The sequence below is a fragment of the Hypanus sabinus genome, chromosome 15, assembly GCF_030144855.1.
Source record: "Hypanus sabinus isolate sHypSab1 chromosome 15, sHypSab1.hap1, whole genome shotgun sequence".
NCBI classification, from domain to species: Eukaryota; Metazoa; Chordata; class Chondrichthyes; order Myliobatiformes; family Dasyatidae; genus Hypanus; species Hypanus sabinus.
Genome location: NC_082720.1, coordinates 74,931,317 through 74,951,530, shown reverse-complemented (window position 1 = coordinate 74,951,530; position 20,214 = coordinate 74,931,317). Strand labels below are relative to the sequence as shown.

The window sequence follows — 20,214 nt, the reverse complement described above, 5'->3', positions numbered from 1 at the left end:
AACTAAATGGATCCAAGGCCTAAAGTGGATCAAAAAGATTCATGTTTTGAAAGCTTCACTTTCTCCAAAGTTATGATGAAGACTCTGACTGGAATCATTTGCTGTTTTCTTTCCACAGATGCTGTTTGACCTATTGAGGTTTCCAGAATTTTCTACTTTTATTTTTAAATGTTTTCTTGTTCAGTTGAGATCCTAAAGGATCTGTTGTTACTAAAGTGCACAAATCCTCATCTTGGTACAGAGGAAACCTTGTACACTCTAAGATGCTTTCTGATTTTCTTCTGAATAAGAACTGATATTCATGTCCTGACTTAACTTGTTTCCATTGCAAAATCTATAACTAATGGGGGTTATGTTGAGGGGTGAACCATACATACTATAATGGACAGATTGTGGATCAAGGACTAATAGCATGGGAATGGTTAGATTATGTGATTGTGCAAATGGTGTAAATTGACAGTGTGTCTATATTATTGGGCAGATAGCAGCATTGATTGACACAACTTGCAGAAAAGAGCAAACAATCCAATTGGCAGTGTTTTGTTATGCGAGACAAGATTGCGAATGCCTGTATGTATATCATGCACCAGCAGCGGCGAATGCTGCAGCATATTGTTCAGCATTATGAACTAGATATTCATGCAGCGACTGAAAATTGATGGAAATAAAGATTATAGAGTAAATATAATTGCCAAGGCATAAGCACCATTTCTTCCCATTAATGACTGCTAATTAGTGAAATATTATTCAAAGATAGCTTTGCTGTAGATAATAGCTTCTTTATTCATAAAAATAAAAACATACATTTTTGAAAACAACCTCAGTAATACCAGTGAATTGTCCTTTCACAGTTCACTGCTATAATACACTTATGTAAGCACCAGTCTTCAATTTTATTCAGAAGAGAGTCCAAGAAGACTGCAATCTCTTTATATTAATACAGCTTTCTTAAAAACTGCTCATCGGGAATTAAAAGTGTCAATAAATACTTTTGGCCTTTGCATAAGCATCCAAATTAATTGAAAAAAAATAGAAATGTTTCAAATGCATGGTAACATCTTTTGCCACTTGGCTAATAATATGCTTTACTCTAAAGCTCAAAAGAACACTTCCTAAAGTCTCATATCAACCACCATTGTGGCTTCCGTAAGATGGCCAATTTAAGACTTGTTTGTGCCAAGCTACTTATAGTTTTGTGCTATGAATGCTTGCCAATTAGGAACTGGAGTATAAGAACTCAATTTGACTCCTGTTGCTTTAACTAAGCTGCTACAGTGAGGACTCCAAGAGCCATGCTGTGCAACTATTCACAAACATTCTGCACCTGTAACAGAATAAGTCTGCCACCTGATTCACAGCAAGGTCATGATTGTTTCCTTAAATCAGCAGCTATTACGGCACTGTGGCTAAATTGTCCAGAGTCACAAGATAAACACAGATGAGGAAGGCTTGCGGATCCATTGTACTTTATGTGTCCCGAATCAAACTGTTTTCCAAATGATTTCAGGCTTTTACCTCCACTATGAAGCAAGCGGTGACTGATGATCGACAGGTTGTTTGTGACTAGAAGGTTGTTTCAAGCGGGGTACTAAAGGGTTCAGCACAAAGGTTCCTTGCTTTTAATGACACACATCAATGATTTAAACTTACACATAAAGGATGCAATTTACCAGTCCACAGAATATGGACAAAGTCAATGTGTGGCTGGAAGTGAGGAACAAACTCAAAATGTCAGGAAGACATTGATGTAATTGTCATATGATAGAAAGTGGCAAAAAGGAATTAAATTTATGTAAGGAAGGGATTATTCATTTGGGAGGACAAAGAAAGCAAGGAAATACATGATAAACGGTCAGATCTTGAGATGTTTGGAGCAACAGTGGGCAGTTTTATGAATCTTGATAGATTTCTGAAGACAGAAAGTCAGAAAGACAAGATGGTTAAGGAACGTGGAATGCATTTACTTATTGGTTGAGACATAGCATAAAAATCTAGGACTATGCAAATCTATTGTATAGTTCCAGTTGGGCCACAGCTGGTGTACTATAAACAGTTTAAATATTCAATGATTCAGAAAGAGTTTCTTTCCCTCTGCCATCGGATTTCTGAATTGGCATTGAACCCATGAGCACTACCTCACTACTTTTTCTTTTTTCTCTCTCTTTTTGCATTAGTTTAATAATTTAATAATTATTTAACTTTTTAAAATATATACTTCTTCCTGTAATTTACTGTTTTTATTGTGTATTGCAATATACTGCTGCCACCTAACAACAAATTTCATGACATATGAAGGTGATGTTAAAACTGATTCTGATTCTCAACAGTTCTCTTCACCACATTATATGAAAATATTATTGCAGTAGAGAGGTATGGAGGAAATTTACTGTTGCCAGGATTTGAGAATTTTACTGTTAAGAGGGACTGATTAGATTTTGTTTGCTTCTTTTGGAACCAAAGTGGCTGGAGAGTGAAATATGATGCTAACAATGATATAGGCCTAGGCGGTCTGATTAGCAAGCTCTCCCAGAAGGAGCGGGCTTAAAGGAACTGATAGATGGATTATATGGAAGGTTAAGTTTAGCCACTGGGTGAAGCAAGTCTGGATTTCGCTGCCTGAAAATGATGGCAGAAATCCAAGCACATTTAAATATATGCTTGGGCATGGCATGTAGTGTGGCTCACCAGTGTATGGACCAAGGACAGGTGTTCAGAAGGATTTTTCCCCATCTGGTATATACACAGAAGACTGAAGGACTTCCTCTGTGCTCTAAATTTCAATGAGTTTACATTATTCTGTCTGCCAGTGTATTTTAAGTATGGTTTCACTAACTGCATGTAAGTTCCCAAGATTCTCAATTTAATGTTTTATGAATGAGATCCCGTGTCCTTCTGTCATTCTATGACGAAGAAGTAGATCCCTGGATCCACCACTTTCACAGCACTTACAATCAACTTTTCTTTTTAACAGCCTACCATTATTTCTCTGTGAAGCTCTATAAAATCTCTGTGTTTCCCTGGAAAACAATAAGGACATTCCCCAATTGTTTCTCAAATGAATTAGAGCTAGTTCAGCCACACCAGCATAAATACGTATATATTAAATACATGATACTTCGTGAAATGAGTATTAACAAGGAAGTTCTGTAATAGTATATAATAAATCTCGAGACAAAGCACCCAACAGTTCATGACAGATTAGTTAAGTATATCAGGGCATTTTGCACAAAATTGTCTGGATCATTTGAACAGGATCAAAGTGGATATGGATGAGCAGATTGCAGGGAAAGTCCTCCACAGCATTGCACACATCTATGAGAAGCGCTACCACAAGAAAGCAGCATTCATCATCAAGAACCTCCATCATCCAGGCTAAGCTCACTTCTCGCTGCTGCCATCAGGAAGGAGGTTAAGGAGCCTTAGATTCAACACCACCCGATTACCCTACAACCATCAGGTTCCTGATCTAGCGTGGATAGCTTCACTCAACACTGAAATGATGCCACTATCTATGGACTCACTTTCAAGGATCTCTATAACTCATTATTCTCAGCATTATTTATTTACTTCTTTTTCTTGTATATCTGCAGTTTGTCTTTCACACACTGATTGTCAGACTTAGTGTGTACCTTTTCATGAATCGTATTGTTTTTCTTAGTTCCGATGTGAATGCCTCCAAGCAAAAGAATCTCAGAGTCGTATGCGGTGACATACATATACTGTACATACTATGATAATAAATTTTCTTTGAACTTAAGAAGTAGGAACAATATATCAAGCAGCCCTTAAAGACTGCATCAACATTTCAATCAGCTCATCGTCTTCTATTCTAACTCCACTTTACTGCTTTTCCCAGAGAGTGGTGAATCTGTGGAATTCTCTGCTCAATGAAGCAGTGGAGGCTACCTCAGTAAATACATTTAAGACAAGGTTGGATAGATTTTTGCATAGCAGGGGAATTAAGGGTTACAGGGAAGAGGCAGGTAGGTGGAGATGAGTCCACGGTTGGATCAGCCATGATCTTATTGAATGGCGGAGCAGGCTCAATGGGCCAGATGGCCTACTCCTGCTCCTATTTCTTATGTTCTTACATTCTTATCCCCATAGCCTTTAATATTCTGATGGCACTGAGATGCAATGATCATCAATGTCATTGTTCAGACTTAAATGTTTTTTTTAGGTTGATAGGAATGGTTTTGGGGACAGTGTGTGGAGTTAAGGATCAGGTTAGGGTTTAGGGATAGGGACGTTGAAGAGTTAAAGGCAGGGTAAATAAAGAGACAGAGGCAGGAGCCGGTGTTCACTGTCCAAATCGCTGTGTTTCACAGCCAAAGGAATGCGATCCCACAGGTCTGATCAGCAGGTGCGGATCAGACCATCAATCCCCATTTGACAAGTCCCAGGTTGGAGGTTCACTTCGGCAGGAGTCAAAAGGACCTCCCAGGTCACCAGGGTTAGAGGTCCACATGGGTCCAGAAGTCAAGACCTGATGATCAAACCCACGAACAGAATGTCTGCTGTTCGATGGATGAAGGTCAAACCCATCATGAGCGAGTCCTAGAGGCAAGGCCCGGTGGTCATCTAAGTCTGGAGGGCAAAGTTGAAGATCAGCATCCAGAGCCTGGCAACTCTGGAAGTAGAAGCTTTAAAGTTGAAGACAAAATCACTGAGTCCAGAGGTAAAGGTCCAAAGGTTGAAATTCTTGAGTTGGCTTTTCTGGAGGTCAGAAGTCCAATGTCTGCCAATCTGCAAACCCAGGTCAGGTCCTGGAGGTTAGAGGCATGATGTCTGCGAGCCTGAGTGTTGGGGGTAAAAGACAAGTGGTTTGAAGCCCAGGGATTGCCTGTCCCAGAATTGGAGACCTATCTGGGTGGATGGAAAGATGGAAAAGGGGATTGTTTTGCTGTTGTCGTTTTGTTCTGTTGTCATTGTTGCGTTGTTTTGCTGGACATAGTGGGCCGGAAGCATGGCAACGCAGGCTGTCCCCAGCGCATCTTTGATTGCACTGGTTGTAAATGCAAACAACGCTTTTCACTGTATGTTTCAATGTACATGTGATACCTCTCGCTTCAGCAGTCCGGGGCACCCACCTGCTGCAAGCAGGCTTCAATTACCAGTGCCTAAGAAGACTGTAATAGCCTGCCTCAATGACTATTGTTCCAGTAGCACTTACGCCCATGGTGATGAAGTGCTTTGAGAGGTCAGTGATGAAATACATTAACTCCTGCCTGAGAAGTAACTTGGATTTGCTCCAGTTCGACTACCAGAACAACTGGTCCAGAGCAGATGCCATGCCTTTGGCTTTTCATTCAACCCTGAAACATCTGGACAACAAAGATGAATATCATCAGAATGCTCTTTATCAACTACAGCTCAGCATTCAATACCATCAAGCCCTCAAAACTAAACAATAAGCTTCAAGACTCTGGCCTCAATACCCCCTGTGCAACTGGATCTTCAATCTCCTCATTTGTAAACCCAATCAATTTGAATTCACAACAATATCTCCACAATCTCAGTCAGCACAGGTACACCAAAAGGCTGTGTGTTCAGCCCCTGACTCTGCTCACTTTAAACTTATGTCTGCGTGGTTAAGCAGAGCTCAGAATCAGAATCCAGCTTAATATCACTGGCAATGTCATAAAATTTGTTAACTTTGCAGCAGCAGTACAACGCAATGCATTGCCATATTTCACTGTTGACGTCACTGTTGTAGGCCTAATCAAAAGGAGGTACCAAATCAGCATATAGGAGGGAGATTGAAAATCTTGTTGAGTGCTGCCAACAAGCTTAACAACAACCTTTTACTAATTGTCAGCAAGACCAAGGAGCTGGTTATTGACTTCAGGAGGAGGGAATCAGAGGTCCATGAGCCAGTTCTCATCAGAGGATTAGAGGTGTAGAAGGTCAGCAACTTTAAATTCCTCATTATTGTTATTCTGGAGGTCCTGTCCTGGATCCAGCACATAAGTACAATTAAGAAGTAGGCATGGCAGTGCCTCTACTTCCTTAGGAGTTTACAAAGATTCAGCATGACATCTAAAATGAGGGCAGGGTTTAGTCATGACTGCACTAAACGACAGCTCCTTTGCTTGTACCTTTGGAAACAGCTCTATTTCCATCTTTAATATCTTTATTTTTCCCTTTCAGGGTTCTTTTGAATACCCTGACCTGGGAGTTCAGTTCTTTGTGGGAATGGGACCTGCTCTTGGGGTTTCACGACTGGCCGTTATTCAACGTGCTAAGGACACGGCCTAAGAACTTAGCTCACCTTTGGAGGTCTAAGATCTCGTGGCTCTGGAGACAGGCGGATCGAAGGTGAGTGTCCCGGCAGAAGATCAGTATGTCATGGAAGCTGGAAGGTTTCTGGCTGTGTGCCCAGAGACCTGAGATCTTTGGGCACAGAGCTCAGAAAAAGCAACACAACAGACGTTTAACATTGTAAACCAATGAATTGTTTGTTATGTCTCCCCTCTCGCTGCGAAATGGAGACACCAATTGGGAGAGAGAGCCGGCGGTATGTCGAATACCGGGTGAACGAGTAGTCTTTGGGATACTGCAAGTCTGTGTCTTTGCTGTTGCTTTGCTGCACGCTTGACTGCTTGGTGGTGGTGCTAATGTTTTGTTTTGCTGGTGGGGGTAGGGGGGACTGTGACTTGCTGCCACTTAAGAGCAAGAGGGAGGGGAGTTGGGGGCAGGACTTTGGGGTTCTAACATTTAACTGTCATTCATTCTTTGGGGCACTCCTCTGTTTTCGTGGACAGTTGCAAAGAAAAAGTGTTCCAGGATTATACTGTATACATTTCTCTGACATTAAATGTACCTTTGAAACCTTTGAAAATTTTAACAGACTTCTATAAATATGTAGTCGAGAGCATACTGACAGGCTGCGTCACAGCCTGGTATGGAAACACCACTGCCTTTGACTGGAGATTCCTACAAAAAGTAATGTATATGGCCCAGTCCATCATGGATAAAAACCTTCCCATTACTGAGCATATCGACACGAAGCATTGTCGCAGGAAAGCAGCATCCATCAACAGAGAACCCCACCACCCAGGCCACGCTCTCTTCTTGCTGTCGCCATCAGGAAAAGGTACAGGAGCCTCAGGACTCACACCAACAGGTTCAGGAACAGTTACTAACCCTTAGTCATCAGGTCCTTGATAACATATCTTATCTCCCGCCTAGGTAGCCTCCTACCTGCCAGCATGAACATCACAGACCTCCGTTGATACCCCTGCCTTACCCCCATCCCTATCTATTATTTTAGTCTGGTTCTCTTTCTCTCTCTTTTATTCCCCCCTCACTATAATCTCCCCCCAGCCCTACCTTTCTTTCTCTTTTATTTCCCATAATTCTCCACCTTGCCCCCTAGCCCATTTCCCCCCAGCCTATCACTTCCTAGCTCTCTACTTCATCCCTCTCCCCACTTCTTATCCCCCCTCGGCCATCCCATGTTACTTCATTCCTGATGAAGGGTTTCGGCCCGAAACGTCGTCACTACCTCCTCCCATAGATGCTGTCTGGCCTGCTGGGTTCTGCCAGCATTTTGTGTTTTTCTTGATAACATAACTCAGCTTCACTTGCCCCCATCATTGAAATGTTGCCACAACCTATGGACTCACTTTCAAGGATGCTTCACTGCGTGTTCTTGATATTTATTGTATATTCGTTATTATTATTTCTTGTTTTTTTTTGTATTTGCACAGTTAGCTGTCCTTTGTACACTGGCTGAATGCCCAAGCTGGTGTGGTCTTTCATTGATTCTGTTATAGTTATTATTTTGTTAGAGATTTATTGACTATGTCTACAAGAAAATGAATCCCAGGTTTTATATGGTGACATATATGTACTTTGATAATAAACTTAGTTTGAACTTTGAAAAGTAAATCTGAGTTTGCAATAAATCTGCTGCTAAAATTGAAAATCACTATTAAACAGGAACAGTGTGGCATTTGGTCTTTCTCATTTACTTCTTGTGCTTAATAACTTATTCACCTTCAGGAGCATCTCAAGCACACTGTAACTGTCACAGACTACAAGCATCGCAAAAGCTGTTACACTTGTCATCTGACTACCTGTATGGCTTCAACCAAGGATGTCCATTGTTACATTGTTATTCCGTTTACATGAGTGCCTGCATTACAAAGACGACCCGTCATTATGTACATGATGGGATGAATCATAAAGGTTGCGGCACTCTCATTAGTACTACCCAAGTCTCAAAGGCTGCCCATTCAATTCTGTCATGTGCATTTGTATATGTCTGGTTCATCAAACATGTCCCTCATTAAACCTGCCATGTGATTTTTTTACATTACATAAGGCTATCCCATTGTTACTTGTTAAATGACTGCCTGGAATATAAATGCGATTTCTAAGTGTCACTAGTCATGTGATCAGGTATTAGATATTCCGATTCACCATTACATGCTGGTTGTGTTACTTTAGTTCTCTCTCATTACCAGTCTTCCTGCTCTCAGACTCCTACTGTGTTCCCAACACCTACGTCTTCTCACCCTGGCCCAGAGGGCAAAGACACAGAACAAAAGGATGTCCCTTCAGAACAGAATTGAGGAGGAATTTCTTCAGGCAGTGGATGCTGAACCTCTAGAATTCATTGCCACAGGTGGCTGTGGAAGCTAAGTCATTGGGTATATTTAAATCGGAGGCTGATAGTATCCTGATTAATAAGGGCACCAAATTTTATGGGGAGAAGGCAGGAGGATGGGGCTGTCAGGGATAATAAATCAGCCAAACCATGATGAGCATACTCGATGCACTGAATGGCTGAATTCCACTCCTATGTCTTATGGTTTTATAGACCCCGCACACTGCAATTTCACATATTCAGTATTCTTGATTCAAGGTTTCTGAAATTGCTTCTTAAGTCCTTTGGTAACTTCATCAGTTTATGCTATTGGTTCATCATTGCAGGCTTTTAAAGCTTTCCACTATCACTCCTTTTGTCAATGGATATCTCCTGCCATTTGCATCTTCAGGGATTTGCTCTTCTCTTGGTTTTCTCTTTCCTTCTTCCTTTCTCCAACTTTAAACCTAACAAAACTCATTTGTGATTAAACCTAACATTTTGCCAGTTTGGACGACAGGTTTCAAACTGGAATACTCATTGTTCGTCCCTCTGCAGCTGCAGATCCACCATCAAGGATATCATCAACATGCAATGCCTCAAGAAGGTGGCATCCATCATTAAGGACTCTCACCATCCATGACATGCCCTTTTCTCATTGCTACCATCAGGAAGGACGTACAAGCTTCTGAAAACACACACTCAACATTTTAGGAACAGCTTCTTCCCCTCTGTCATCAGATTTCTGAATGGATCATGAACTCTACCCCTCATTTTGTGGTACTGATTTATATTTCCTTGTGTAACTTATTAGAGTAATTTTTACATATTGCACTGTACTGCTGCCATAAAACATGATACATGTATGTCAGTGATAATAAACATGATTCTGATTCTAATTCCTGACTTACTGAGAATTCCAGCATTTTCTTTCTTTGCAATCAATGTTTGCTGTTATATGTTTGAAAGGTTGACCATTATCATTTGTGCCTGCCTTCATGCCTGCCTGTGTCATAAAAGTGGCTTTTTTAAAAATCTTATGACAGTTTTCATCTTGAGGTGATAATATCTTACATTTCCTATCATGTGACTACTTGCTTCAAAAAGAGCCCTTCCATTGCTATTGTACTGTTGCTCTGTTTCACTGTCATTCTTGATACATATGGCTGTATGACTTCAATCTCAAAGGGCCACAAGAAAAAGGATTCATTTAAATGTAAATTTTGCAATACAAATTATACATGTAAGTAACCATTGGTTTGGATCAGGTATTAGAGGTTGCAAGGCAGTCTCTGGCTTCACTCAGCTCTGAAGGCCCGAGTTGTTTAGGATATAATCTGCAGACCGAATGGTTGAACCATCTTCAGCTGTTTCATCAGCAACCTATCTTGAATCATAAGGTCGGAAATAGTGAAATTCATATTCAATTCCATAGGCAGCTCCTCTGCAACTGAAGGAGCCCATGCTTGTCTGCAGTTGGGCCGCAACACAGATGTGCAGCATTGGTGCGGCAGCCCTGCAGCTCCAGCAGTGCAGCTTGTATCCTGACCTCTGACGCTTCCTGTGCGGAGAGCGCATGCTCTTCCTGTGACCATGTGTCTTTCCCCACAATGCTCTAGTTTCCTCCCACATCCCAAAGACAGATGAACTGGTAGGTTAACTGGTTGCTGCTAATTATTAGTGTTGTTGTGTAGCAGAAGGTCTGCAAAGTTCATGAGCACAGTCATAGAGCTATTCAGGCCATTCAGTTCAACTCAACCATGCCGACCAAATTGTCCACCTGAGCTAATCTCACTTGCCTGTATTTGGTCTATATCACTCGAACGTTTTCATTCCACAAACTTGTCTAAAAAATTTTTAAACGTGGTAATTTTACATGCTGCCTTAGCTTCCTCTGACAGCTTCTTTTATGAACACATCATAATCTATGTGTAAAAGTTACCCCTCAGTTCCCATTTAAATGTTTCACCTCTCACTTTAAACCTATGTCCTCTATTTTTGACTCTCCAGAAAATGACAGCATTCTTGCTCCTTACCTATGCCTATTATGATTTTGTAAGTATTATCTCTCAGCCTCACAGTCCCAGTTTATCCAGTCTCCTTATATATCTGGACCTCCCTACCCTTGCAAATCTTTTCTAAAACCTTTCTAGATCAATGACAACATTCCTATAGCAGGTCTGGAAGCAGTACTCCATGTGCTGTCTCACCAGTAACTTGTACAGTTGTAACATGACATCCCAGCTCTTGTACTCAGTATCTCAACTGATGAAGGCAAGTGTGCAAATTGTCGTCTTCACTGCCTTATCTACCTGTGTCAACACTCTCACAGAACAGTGCACCTGCAACTCTAGGTCTCTCTGCTCTGTGTAAGTCTGCCCTGGTTAACTTGGCAGGATGGGACTCAAAGTGCTTCACATCATCCTAAGGAATGAGATTCCCCACCAAAACCTTAACCTTTCCCTTTGTTATCTATCAGCTGCAGTACGTATCACCACCAGAATGTGCACCTCAAATCCACATCTTCCATCAAGAATGACAAGGTGAAAAAGACATCAAGAGTGAGAGAATAATACCATTGGTGTATTTTCTTCCAAATCACACACCATCCTGATCAGATGTGTGGTGGAATACTCTCCATTCTCACATCTATGATGCAGTGAAGAAGAAGAAAGTATGCCACTGGTTCTACATCCACATTGGTACTGAGGAGAACACCTTTATCAGACAGTCTGTTCAAGAAAATGCTCATCACCACCTTCTCCAGGCCAATTACAGATGGGCAATAAATAGTGGTGTTATCAGTGAATCTCTCATTCGAAAAATGAATAAAAATAAATTATTCTCTAATTGTTAATTGGCTTTGCAGGAGCACATTGAACACATATTCATTTAGAAGTGCATCCTGCCTATGACCCTTGCTGTACCATTGACATCCCCACAACCCTATGCATATACCTGCCAGTAAACATTAGTCATTCTTGCATCAGTGTTGTGCATGACACTGTATTTGATTTCTGATAAACTAACAAAGTTTCAAAGGTGTAAGAGTAAAATATAGAAGATAATGGATGGCTGTGTGTGATGTTTCGTGCAATGCTACTATGGCGGTAGCAATCACTGATTGGCATTCGATTTCTGCTGCTGTCTGAAAGGAGTTTGTAGCTTCTCCCCGTGACAGCACGGGTTTCCTCCAGGTGCTGGGGTTTCCTCCCACATTCCAGAGACATATAGCTAGGGTTAGTACTTGTGGGTACGTTATATTTGCGCCAGAAGCATGGTGACACTTATGGACTGCCCTAGTACAATTGTCACTGAGTTACTTTGACACAAACGATGCATTTTACTGCCTGTTTCAATGTAAAACTAATTAATCATGTTTTTATCAGGAACTTTGAAAATATACCTCAGTGGCCATTTTATTAGGTACACCTGTACATCTGTTCATTAATGCAAATATCTAATCAGCTTATCACATGGCAGCAACTCAGTGCACATATGCTTGCAGACATGGTCAAGAGGTTCAGCTGTTCAGACCTAACATCAGAATGGGGAAGAAATATGATTTAAGTGACTGACCCCTGGAATGATTGTTGGTGCCAGGCAGGGTGGTTTGAGTATCTCAGAAGCTGCAGATCTCTTGGGATTTTCACACACAACAGTCCCTAGAGTTTACAGAGAATGGTGCGACAAACCATAAATTTCCAGTGAGCAGCGGCTCTGTGGGCAAGAACACCTTGTTAATGGGAGAGGTCCGGTCAGAGGAGAACGAGCTTGAGGAATATGGCAGCAAATAAATAACAGCTCGTTATATCAGTGGTGTGTAGACGAGCATTTCTGAATGAACATGTCAAAACTTCAAATGGATGGGCTGCAGCAGCAGACGACCACTCCATGTTCCCCTCCTGCACCTCATAGTGTGCCCACAGAGCATATTCATCTGGTGTGAACAGCATCTGTGGACGCAGATACGATGCTTTAATTTCTGGAAGATAACGTTTCAAAGAAGTAAAAAATGTAAGGAACTGCCAAGCTGTAAGATTCAGAGAAAAGGAAGAAAGGGTGGATAAAACAAAGCAACAGGCTTGAGGCAGAGCAGATTATAGCAGAGGGGATGGAACATCAAGTGAACAGTGAAAGTGGGGGGAAAAGAGACATGAATAAGTGGGAGATCATTCTTCTTATTCAGTATTACAGACAGGAGGAGCAGAGTCTTTAATTGAATTTAACAAAGTAAGATACTGCAGATGCCGAGAAAGTAAAATCAGATGATGGAAATTCTCAAAATGTTCAGGCTATCAAAAGATCCTCGCCACTGAACATCTCCTATGATCAGCAACATATGAAAACAGCTGAAAAAATAGTAAATAATTTAAGAAGACATAAATTATTAAAAATAAAATATTTAAAAATTGATACATTTATTTAAACCATTTGAAGGCAAATGTTAATTAATTAAATTCATAAATATACATTGAAATAACGAAAAATTGTTTAAAAAATTACCAAGCTAACATTTTAATTAAAGTCTGGCAACTCTCTCTCGATGAATCGTGTTGCACTCAATGCTTTTGGTTTGGCTGGTACAAAGTTAGAGGAATACATATGAAATGAATCTCCTTCAGCAAAGTAACTTATGGAGCCACTGTAGTCCCAGTTGAGGGTCTGGATGTAGAATGATAGGTCATGCCTGTACACATTTATGAACCCATTTCTGGCCCACAGCAAGATCCAGCTGAAAAAATTCCACAGGAGAAGAGTCCCTGAATAAACTATGGCACAGTGGTTGAATTGTCTATACTCTGCAATTCCATGGCCTCCTCTACTGCCGTGATGAGTCCACATTCAGATAGAAGGAGAAACGCCTTATATTCCATCTGGGAAGCCTTTGGCCTGATGGCATGGACTTCAGTTTCTCGAGCTTTCAGTAAATGATCCCTCCCCCTCTCCTTCACTAATCCCCATTCCTTCTCTCACCTTACCTCATTACGCGCCCATCACCTCCCTCTGGTGCTCCTCTCCTTTCCCTTTCTTACATGGTGCTCTACCCTGCTCTTACTGGCAGCAATTGCTGCAGTTTGTTTCTGTCATACTTAAATACAGTATTTACTCAGTAAATTAGCGCTCTGTTTACTGTGAATCATGTGCAGATTCCACCCCCAAATTCTTAGTTGAGAATGTTAGCAATGAATTTCAAACATTCTCAGCTTCATTTCTGCAGCTTATACTATAAAGTTTACTGATAGGTTTTCTTTATTGAAAATTGTGTTACTTTCATTCAGAACCATGAAACAAAGCAAGAAGACATTAATCTTCACCAGCTCACCAAATTATTAACAAGTAAATGATACGACCTTAAATCGTAGGAGCAGAATTGGTCCATTCAGCCCATTGAGTCCACTCCACCATTTCATCATGGCTGACCCCAGATTCCATTCAACCCCATACACCTGCCCTCTCACCATATCCCTTGATGTCCTGACCAATCAGGAATCCATCAACTTCCGCTTTGAATATACCCATGACTTGGCCCCCACCAGAGTCTGTGGCAGAGCATTCCACAGATCCACCACTCTTTGGCGTAGAAATTCCACCTTATTTCTGTTCTAAAAGGTCGCCCGTCAGTTTTGAGGCTATTCTGGACACACCCACCAGAGGAAACATCCCCCCAACTAGTCCTTTTGACATTCAGTAGGTTTCAATGAAATTGCTACACATTCTTCTAAATTCCTGTGAGTACAGGCCCAAAGCTGCCACTCACTCCTCATATATTAACCCCTTCATTCCCGGAATCATCTTTGTGAATCTCCGCTCAACTCTCTGTAATGATAAAACACTCTTTGTGAGATAAGGGGCCCAAAACAGTTGACAATACTCCAAGTGCAGCCTGACTAATGTCTTATAAAGCTTCAGCATCATCTCCTTGCTTTTGTATTCTATTCCCCTTGAAATAAATGCCTTCTTTATCACAGACTCAACCTGTGAATTAATCTGGGAGTCTTGCACAAGGACTCTGAAATCCCTTTGCACCTCTGATGTTTGAAATTTCTCCCCATTTAGATAACAGTCTGCAGTATTGTTCCTTTTACCAAAATGCATGATCCCAATACTTCATTCCATCTGCCACTTTTTTGCCCATTCTTCCAATTTGTCTAAGTCCTTTTGCAATAGTACTGCTTCCTCAGCACTACCTCCTCCTTCACCTATCTTCGTGTCATCTGCAAATTTTGCCACAAAGCCCTCAATTCCTCTATATAGATCATTGACAAATGTGAAAAGTCATGATCCCAATACTGACCCTTAAGGAACACCACTAGTCACTGGCAGCTAACCAGAATAGGCTCCCTTTTTTCCCACTCGCTGCTTCCAGCCTGTCAGCCATTCCTCTATCCATGCCAGTATATTTCCTGTAACACCATAGAATTTTATCATGTTAAGCAGCCTCATGTGAGGCTCTTTATTAATTGCCTTCTGAGAATCTAAGTAAATTGCATCAACTGCCTCTTCTTTATCCACCCCACTTATTAGTTCCTCAAAGAATTGTAACAGCTTTATCAGGCAAGTTTTCTCTTTACAGAAACCATGCTGACTTTGACTTACTTTATCATTAATCTCCAAGTACCCTGAAACCTTATTATTAATAATGGACTCCAACACTTTCCCAACTACTGATGTTATAATTTCCTCTCTTTTGTCTTCCTCCCTTTTTAAAGAGTGGGGTGACATTTGCAATATTTCAGTCCTCCAGGACAATGACACAATTAAGTGATTCTTGCAAGATCATGACCAACGCATCCATTTTCTCTTCAGCAACCTCTTTAGGACTCTGGGATGTAATCCATCTGGTCCAGGTGACTTATCCAGTCTAAGACCTTTAACTTTACCTTGCACTTTCTGCTTCGTAATAGCAATGGCACTCAATCCTGCTCCCTGACACAAATGGACCTCTGGCATACAGCTAGTCTCTTCCACAGTAAAGACTGAAGCCAAATACTGCATGTTAGTCTCCCATTTCTTTGCTACGCATTACTACTTCACCAGCATCATTTTCCAGTGGTTCAATATCAACTCTCACCTCCCTTTTATTCTTTATATAAGTTACTTTCTATGATGAGTTACTTTCCAAAGTACTGTCACTCATGTGAGGAGAATCAGAAAAGAATCAGAAAATGTTGGAAATACTCAGCAAACCAAGTGGCATCAATGGTGAGAAAAACCAAATTAATATTTCAGTATATGTTATTTTATTGTAATAAGAATGGCATAGAAATATAGCAAGTTTTAAGCAAGAGGAATGAGAAGGAGGATGAGTAGAGAGGCACAGTTAAACAAAAACAATTATGATTGATATCACCAAAAGGGAATGGTCATTAGGCAAGTAACGGAGAATTTGGAACAAAAATCAGAATGCTGGAAGAATTTATTGTATTAAGCAGCACCTGTGGAGTAAAATAACATAAGCTGAGACCCAAGAAGGGAGAGTTTCAAGAAGATGTATAGAACATAAAGTTGAAATTTCTGTTCACTTTGATCAAAATTAACTCTAGAAAATGTTCTGGGAAAATATAACAGCAATGGCGGAATTAAAATTAAATGGAGGTCTCTTGATTTTGGGTACTTCCTTCTAAAGGCATGCATGTCAACTTTTGCAATATCATAACAGGACAATGTTTGGAAGTGCCAGATAAGTACCAGAATATTAGTACTGTGGGAACAGTTGAGGTTATGTGCCAATAATTGACTGAGAATGTCAGTAGGTGAGGATGAAGCATATTGTTGAGTCAGTATTAGTTTGAATTAAGAGTGAATCTCCAGGCGAGCAGAAAGCAATGTGCTGCAAACACACAGCACTGGGTGCAATGAGAGCAGCATGGCATACCTTCTGATTAACAACAAGATGTAAGTGAGGTAAGCAGGAACAGGTGCCACAATTGCCTGAAGTGCACAAAGGGTCAGTTTTGCACTGAACCAGGAAAGGAAACAGACGAAGGTCAGGAACCAGAGAAAGAAGTAAACCAACTGCAAGACAGCAGGGAAACTATTAATAAGCCTCACAGAGAATGTGAAGATTTTATGCATTGGGTGGTAAAATAATTGTTTTACTCCAGGATATGTGACCTATTGATTATACAAAGTGAAATAAATCAAGAAAGAGCTAGAGTTATTGAAATCAGATCTACTGAAATTATGTGATATTTAATTATAGCTTACCTTGGATATTTCATGATTTGTTGTGATGGGAAAACCAAACAAAGTCAAAATCAATTCCAGTACCAAAGTGAATTGCAATCCACTTGTGTCAGCGAGCGTGTATACATTTTGAAACAAGGACTGTTTATCCCAACTAAACCCCTAGGGCATTTGTTTAGAGTATTATTGTTTATATAGTTCTACATCCTGTCACAGCAACAGCAGCCGTGCTATCTATATTCATGATCTTCCTTCCATCATATCAATCCTTAAATCCTAAAATATACATTATGAATTCCATAGCCCTTTGAAATTAATAGCCTAAAGGAGTACACTTAAGTGTCAGGTTTGGCTCAGACTCAGAAAATCATGGGTTTAAGATACATTGGGTTAGCATTTTAAGCCAGTTTTCTGCTGTCAAGGGCTCACCTTCTTTGTGTGCAAATGGCTCATCATCATCGGTGAAGGGGTGGTATGTGATTAAATCCAAATATCCAAAAATTGCTCTCTGTGTTGCTCTGATTGCCATTGGTTTTGTAAAAATGTCACGAGGCTGCCTGTCCAACTAATGACATGGATTGAATGTTTCAAGTTACTACATTTACACAGTAAAAAGCCATCCAGCTAAAGAATGTGAAAGACTAGTAATTGCAAACTTTAGTTTCTTTTATCAATGTAATGATTGTTAATGATTCTCAGTTAACGAAACTAGCACCGAATGTAGCCTGTAATCTCACTCTTTCCCACTGTGAATATATCACCATTGAACTCAATCCTTTCTTTTCTCTCAATCAAATCTTTCTTTCCCTTCTTTATTCCTCTTCTTGTCATGATCTGAGCTCTTCGAATTTATCCTTCTCTTCAAATCTCAGCTTGAGGCTGAGCTCACCAGTAAAACAGCAATTCTAGATTCAATATAACGTAATGACCCAGATTTGATTAGGGAGCTTCAGGTAAAGGAACCCACAGGGGGCAGTGATCATAACATCAAGTTGTCGAATGGTCTATTTGTAAAGCAGGAGTTACCACATTCCAAAAGGGCCACAATCTTGTGGATTGCAGGCTTGCGTGCCTCACTGGCCTGGAGAGCAATGGTGGCTGGAGCTAACGCTTCATATTTTGGTTCTTGGTAGGGTCACCCATGACAAGCAGGTGAAAGGGCGGAGACCAGACTAAGAGTGGTCCACTGGAGCTCCAAGTTCAGGGATTCAACTCAGGACTAACAACCCTGGCTGGAAAAACGAAACAGCCAATGAAGAATCCATCTGCTTCTGAGTGTGATGGTATTCCTGAGTCTCCACCTGGGACTTGAATGGCTGACAGTAGTGAAAACTGCGAGGAAGCTGCTGAACACTACCAGAGATGGAGGACCTTCATTGCTGCCCTAAACGCCAACAGCGTAACAGGCAGTAAGTAAATTCAAACCCAGTGCTACTTATTTCACAGTCCTTAAATATGACTACTTTCATAAAGATCCTGAGGAACCTAATCAAATGCCTGGATTAAATCTTTCTGCCCTTATAAACTCACGTATTCAGCCTTACCTGAAGGATGCAAGCAGGTGTCATTAAGTCCACAACAATAACTTAGCTGACTTCAATGCTTATCTGAGGTTCTGCTTTGAAATGATGAATTCACACAGTGGCCAGTTTATTAGGTACACCTGCTCACTGTTGAAAATATCCTTGTTGATGAGAGAGGTCGGAGGAAAATGGTCAAACTGGTTCAAGCTGACCGGAAAGCAAAATTAACTCAAATAAACACGTTACAAAAGTGGTGTGTAGAAAAATCTCCCTGAATGCACAACACATCAAACCTTCAAGTTAATGGGCTACTGCAGCAGAAGACCTCAATTATACACTCAGTGGCTGCTCAGTTACGTACAGGCCAATAAAATGGCCACTGAGTGTATGTAATGATTCCTTATATGTTGAACTGGAAAGAGGAGGCAGTCTTGGAAGAAGACATGGTCAACTTGAAAATTAAGTACTCGTGATAATTGTAAGATGACTGCTCAGAGTTTACAATATGTAATAAACAGTGCCCTCTTCTTTAGTTACAGTGCTAAAAGATTAGACTATTTGGACATTGCTGTCATAGCAACATGAGTGATAAAGATTAACTTAATCCTTGTCATCTTAGTAATACATCCAGAAGGCACTTCAACTTTTGATTTTCTTCATATTATTCTTGTTAGAAAATAACCCAAGCTTTTAAAGCTTGCATTTCGGAATTTACATGTTAGTCATTACTCTCTACTGAATCTGTAGCTTGATCTCCATTTCTTATCCTGCTGAAGCCAGGTATTTTACAGGGGTTATGGTGGCGCAGAAAATGTTTTTGTGACATAAACTATTTTGAATTAATGAATTGCTTTCTGGAAATATCACACGAGTATATTTGTTCTGATTGAAAGTATCACATGAAAACCAGGTGACTGCATTCTGTCTCCTTTCTGAGTTACAGAGTACACAGAACCACTTGAAGGGAATGTGTCTCACAAAGCTAACGCATCCAGAGGCAAAAGCACGGTTTAGAAACTGCTAAGTTCATGCAGAAATGCATTTGTTCATTGGAGTTTAACCAGCCAAACCCATGAAAATAGATAGATATTTGTCCAGAATGGCACGCCTTTCAGCAATATCTTAACCATAAATCTAGAGCAAGGTTCCCACCTTTTTTATGCCATGGAGCCTTATTATTACCCATGGATCCATGGGTTCTATAGACATGACTAGTCCTTTTAATAGGGTGGCTAAAGTATCTCAGAACATACTGATCTCCAGAGACTCACACGCACAACAGTCTCTAGAGTTTACAGAGAATGGTGTGAAGAACAAAAAGAAATCTTTTGTGTGGCTCCCTGTGGGGAAGAATGCCTTGGTCATGGGAGTGGGCAGAGGGGAAAGGCCAGATTGGTTTAAGTTGATATGAAGGTGACAATAAGTCTAATAACCAGGCAATACAACAGTAGTTTGCAGTAGAGCATCCCTGAACCCATATCACATCAAACCTTGAAGTGGATGGGATGGGTTACAGCAACAGAAGTCCATGAACATACACTTACCGGCCACTTTATATGATTCTTATTAAGAATATGCTTGGACTCGTTCAGTTTTGTGTTTTAATATTCTGTGTTTTACGCTGTTATTTTTTGTTGCCGTTTGTGCGGTTTTTTTGCACATGGTTGATGTTTTCCTTTGAACAGGTTCCATGGTTTTCTTTGTTTCACGGCTGTGGGAACTGCAACTGGATCCTAGACTTCCTGACTGGGAGACCTCAGTCAGTCCGGATCAGGAGCAGCATCTCCAACACCATCACACTGAGCATGGGGGCCCCCCAGGGCTGCGTGCTCAGTCCACTGCTGTTCACTCTGCTGACCCACGACCATGCTGTAACACACAGCTCGAACCATATCATCAAGTTCGCCG

At 40.8% G+C, this 20,214-nt stretch overlaps 1 protein-coding gene across 1 annotated transcript in view; it reads right to left on the bottom strand.

Moving 5' to 3' along the window:
• The window catches only part of LOC132405597 (teneurin-2-like), a 1,448,984-nt gene that overhangs the window by 824,022 nt on the left and 604,748 nt on the right, over positions 1 to 20,214 (bottom strand). The window lies entirely within an intron of this gene.